Source organism: Solanum stenotomum, chromosome 11 (genome assembly GCF_019186545.1).
Source record: "Solanum stenotomum isolate F172 chromosome 11, ASM1918654v1, whole genome shotgun sequence".
Taxonomy (NCBI): Eukaryota; Viridiplantae; Streptophyta; class Magnoliopsida; order Solanales; family Solanaceae; genus Solanum; species Solanum stenotomum.
Window position 1 is genome coordinate 10,416,404 of NC_064292.1, and position 6,000 is coordinate 10,422,403.

Sequence of the window (6,000 nt, forward strand, 5' to 3'; positions counted from 1 at the left end):
GCCAAAGTCTTCTCAGTGTTGGCCAATTGCTTGATAAAAATTATGCCCTGTTATTTAAAGATAAAACATGTGAAATCATGGATCCAACTGGTATAAAATTGCTCTCAGTCAAAATGAACAACAGAAGCTTCCCTCTTGATTGGAAACATACTAACATTGGAGCTTATGTCAGCATACAAGATGAAACTTATGTATGGCATAAGAGGCATGGTCACATCAATTTTAAATTTTTAAAATTGATGCAAAATAAGGATCTTGTGGCAGATATGCCTTCCATAAATGAAACCTCTAATGTATGTAGGGTTTGTCAAATTGGGAAGCTAAGTCAATCACCATTTCCTATTAATCAAGCCTGGAGAGCTACTGAAAAGCTCCAACTAATACACACTGATGTGTGTGGACCTATGAGCACTCCTTCTTATAACGACAACAAATATTTTCTTTTATTCATTGATGACCTTACGAGGTTTTGTTGGGTTTACTTTCTGAAACATAAATCTGAAGTATTTGTTGTGTTTCAAAGGTTTAAAGCAACTGTTGAAAACCAATATGGCTCTTTGATAAAAATCTTAAGGTCTAATAATGGGATCGAGTTCACTTCCAATCAATTCAAGGATTTTCTTCAGAAAGCAGGAATTCGTCATCAACTTACAGTCACTTACACACCACAACAAAATGGTGTAAGTGAAAGAAAAAATAGGTCCATTATGAATATGGCTCGGTGTCTTCTGTTTGAGAAAGGTCTGCCTAAGGTGCTATAGGCTGAAGCTGTAAATACCACTGTCTATCTACAAAATAGATTGCCGACGAGAGCTGTTGAAGGAAAGACTCCATATGAAGCATGGATTGGAACCAAGCCAGCAGTTGCTCATCTTAATTATTTGGCTGTATCTGTTACTCTTATATTCTTGACGTTAAAAGGGATAAACTTGATAAAAGAGCTGAAGTTGGAATATTTGTGGATACAGCAGCACTTCTAAATGATATATGATTTTAAATCCTATTTCACAACAAATCCATGTAAGTAGAAGTGTTAAATTTGATGAGGATGCTGCATGGGACTGGAAGAAGATGGTTGTTTCTTTTTTCCAGCTCACTAATCAAGAACAAAGTGCCCAAGAAGAAGAGTTGATTCCAGAGGAAGAGGAGGACTCTGATGATTTTGCAGTAAAAGGTACCAGATCCATTGAAGATAGATATAGCAGATGCAATGTCGCTATGTTGGAGCCAACAAATGTAGACAATGCATTGCAAATTCCTGAATGGAGGGCAGCCATGGAGGAGGAGCTCAATATGATTAACAAGAATAATACATGGGTACTTGTACCTAGACCTCCTGACAAGCAGGCTCTTGGAACTAAATGGGTGTTCAAGATTAAGCTGAATTCAGATGGCACACTCAACAAGTACAAAGAAAGGCTGGTTGTAAAGGGGTATGCGCAACATCATGGAATTGATTTTCATGAAACCTTTGCACCAGTTGCAAGGTTTGATACCATTAGATTGCTACTTGCAGTTGCAGCACACCAAGGTTGGCAAGTATTTCAATTGGATGTTAAGTCCGCCTTCCTTAATGGGTACCCTGAAGGTTTTAGAGGAGCGGGAGACCAGGTATATTTGTTAAGAAAAGCTCTTTATGGCTTGAAACAGGCACCTAGATGCACGGATCGATAGCTACTTACTGAATTTGGGGTTTAAGAGAAGCTGCAATGAGGCAACCCTGTATATTAGACTTCAAAGTGATGATTTTCTCATAGTTTCTCTCTATGTTGATGATCTATTGGTGACTGGAAGCAGCACACAGTCTATCACAGACTTCAGGGAGCAAATGAAGAAGGTCTTTGAAATGAATGATCTGGGAAAAATGACTTATTTCTTGGGAATGGAGGTTAATCAATCTTCTCAAGGAATCTTTGTTTCTCAGAAGAAATATGCTACCAAAATATTGAAGAAGTTTTGTCTTGAAAAATTCAAACCAGTAAGTACGCCTGCAGTTCAAGGAGAGAAACTGATGAAGGAGGATGAGTCTGGTTTGGTCGATGCTTCAATTTATAGAAGTTTGATTGGTTCCCTGTTGTATTTATCAGCCACGAGGCCTGATAATATGAATGCAACAAGTGTGCTATCAAGGTTTATGCATTTACCAACTGAAACTCACCTCAGAGCAGCAAAAAGAATTTTGAGGTACATTCAAGGCACCATTGATTATGGTGTGTTTTATAAAAGAACCATATCTATGAAATTGTTGGGGTTTACTGATAGTGACTGGGCTGGGTCGCAAGACGACATGAAAAACACTTCAGGATATTGTTTCACTCTCGGATCAGGTGTCATTTGCTGGTGCACAAAGAAGCAAGGGTCCGTGGCTCAATCAACAGCTGAAGTAGAGTACGTTGCTGCCTCTAGTGCTGTTAATCAAGCTCTATGGTTGAGAAAAATCTTGATTGACTTAGGGTTTCATCCAAGCAAAGCAACTGAAGTCCTTTGTGATAACAAATCTGCTGTTGCCATGGTAAAGAATCCAGTCTTTCATGGAAAGACTAAACACACTAAAATCAAATACCATTCCATTCAAGAAGCTGAAAGGGAAAATGAAGTTCATTTTTTGTATTGTTGTGGTGAAGATCAACTAGCTGATATTTTTACCAAGGCGCTGCAGAAACAAAGATTTGAGCTTCTTAGAGCTAAGCTTGGAGTATCCAGCAACACTTGCATCAAAGAGGAGTGATGAAGGTTATTGTTTTTGTATGTGATGCTAAGTGCTGTCATGTTAGTACTTTTGTCTTGATATTTTTGGTATAACTTTTGAATTAATTTTAATACAAAGTTCTAGAATGTAGAAGATATTGTAATATGTGGTGGAGCTTGATTTAAGCACAAAATAGGGAGACAGTTTCCAGGATTTAAGGGATTTGACACCACCTTATGTATCTATATATGTGTAAGCTTTTGCTGAATGAAAAGATCAGCTCCTTTTCTCCAAATTATCTCTTTATTATCATATTTGTCTTCTCTTTCTCTCCTTCACTTTCCCTTCCCTCCTCCCTCTCTCAGCTGATCATCGATGATTGCCCTAATCTCAAATCAGTAAAAGGGATGCCTTCTCCCCTCTCTAAACTATCTATTTCCAACTGCCTATTCCTCAAATCACTTCTAAAATTTGACGAGGGTGAATACTGGCCAGAAATTGCTCATATCTTCACCATAGAGATTGATGAGGAATTCCTTTAATGATTAAAATGAATGGTGCTCTCACAAATGTAAGTTTTTCTTTTTCCTCAGAAGCTTTCAATTTTTATTTACTCCCCTCTGCTTTTCATTTTTAAAAATCTTGTTGAGCAGTATGGACTGTCTATTTACCATGAATATGTAATCAATTCATGTACACTTGTTCTTTCCCTTTATAGTGAGTTTAGAGTTATGCACTTGTACGCTATCGAATTCAAAGGTGTACGATGCACAAGGTTTGTTTCCTATCTATCAAAAATACAAATGTTTGCCTCCCAATAAATTTGACACCTAAAAGAATCAACACTATTCAAGTTTTTATTAATGATTATTGGATATCACTTAGCAAATATTTTTCTTTGTCAGGATATGTTTTACTCCTCATGATATGCAGATCGAGATGAAGTATCTGTCATAGTGGTGAGATATCATTTAAAGCGTATGTCAATTTGACGTCCCAGACAATGAAGAGCGTAGTAGAATGAAGGAACAAAATGCCAATCTACAAGAAAAAGCTGAATATGCAGGTATTTTTAATTTGTAAAATATAAAAAATTGCTTTACCAAGTTCAAAAGAAAAAATATAAAAAATTGCTGGTGAGATATATTGAATTTTAGACTTCTTCACTTGCAGTAATCACTTTCTATAGTCAAATAAAACCATCATATTTCATCACTTGTGTAGATGAATCATTCATGTACAACTATCTCTCTAATTGGCCAAGAGTTCTAAACTTTTGTTTGATTGCTTTTAGCAAGGAAGTTGTGATTTTCAAGTCGTACATGTCACGCCCCGAGCCTACACCTTGGGCGGGACCGACACTCGGAGACCATCACTGGCCCTAAGTGAACCCTTGGCCTGGCTTTCTTAACTCAGCGAAAACTTAACTCAACAAAATAACTCCATGCAATGAAAGGTAAAAAAAAACCTAACTGATAAAATCTGGCCAAAAAGGCAACTCGTATCTCAAAATAGAATATTTGTATATATACATATATGTGAGACTCAATACTAACTGACTACTTGTCTATGAAGCCTCTATAACACTGAGATGGATGTTGGGACAGACCCCGCAACATCCTAATAAAACAAAACTAGGAACACAAAATAACAGAGTCCTCCGGAAGGCAAAGAGGCTCACCACTCTAGAGTGCTCAGCTAGATCAACGGCGTGCTGGATACTGATCCGGGGTACCTGTGTCTGCATTGTCATAAGATGTAGGCCAACTGGCATTAGTACATCGAATGTACGAGTATGCGAGCTAGAAAGCTAAACAACAACTTAAGATTGAAAGGGATACAAAGGAACTCTTACCTTGGCTCTGTTCGACTCATGAATAACCGAACTCAAAATAAACCAATAAGACACATGCAATATATATAAAGCTTGTAAAATAGTGTAAACAACTTAGTTCGTTAAAGATAAAGCAATAACAAACTCAACTTTACTTATAATAAAGTAATATAACTTTAGTGGGAGATTCTTTAACCGACAACCACCATTATGAGCCCTAGTGATGATACAACATTTTACCTCATGTTACCCAAGGACCATCCTATACCTTGTCGTGATATATGACCTTACTTAACTTAGTGGATCCACTAGCTTAACTTACGTGATCATCTAAAAAGTATGACCCGTTAAATCCCATGTTTGGCTACATGGTTCTTATGGAGAGTTGAGTTAATATGAACTCGTGTCCCCAATTCGGTGCTCAATACTACTCCCAAAAATATACTTTAGCACATAAGTGTTTTAAGTACATCTTTCTTTAGTTTGAGATAATTGCTCAAAGCTTAGCCCAAAGGCTCTCTTGGAAAACATAGTTCCTTTTTTACTCAAATGTAAAAACATTTATAAACTTCTTTGGGATTACTTAGTTCCCTAATAACTTTTGAGAAATGAACTCAACTCTATACTCTTGGCTTAACTTGAAACTTGAGCCTTAAAAACGAAGTTAAAACGTTCATTTAAGACTCTTGAAAAACTTTAAGAAACTTGCTTTGTCTTGCTTCTTAACTTCTAGACTTGACTCTAACTTCACTTGACTTCGATCCTAACTTTCCTCGAATTGGATTACGGATTCAAGGGTAATGATCTCATGATTTATGGATGAGTTCGTAATGGTTAGATGTATCTTAGAGTGTGGAAAACAACTATAAAACATAGGTACATTACCAAGGAACATGTATGAAAAAGTGGGGAAGGAATGGGGAAAACTGGCGTCCTTGGCGCTCTGAGAGGCGCGGGGCGCCAGCCCTCATATTTCAGGGAGCCCGCTGGGCGCCCTGCATGGCGTGCCTCCCCAAGAGGGGGACTTCAGAGCCCCTTTTTGGGGCGCGCTGGCTGGCGCGACGCCCCAACCCTCTTTCCCCGAAAACCATCTTTTCTCCTTCTTTTTCCAACTCTAAACCTTCTTAACTTCAAAGGTTCCAGCCCCAAACACTTAGAATCATAAAACCCCTTAATATACAATGGATTCAACTTGAAATCACAACCGGAAACATGCACCCAACCAACAAGAAACTTCAACAACAAAACCACAACTTCAACAATACAACCAATCTTTTTTTCTCGAAATTAGAACGAGTTTGGCGTGTCGGGGAATGAACCAACCCAACACTATGATCTCACATACCTTATTAGGGATCACCTCTGACGAAAACCACAACGATCTTGACGAACTTTGCTTCTTCTTCACTTTCTCCTCTCCTTTCTTTTTCTCTCAAGAACCCTAACTCTCACTTTTAAAAGGGAAAACTGATGTAAA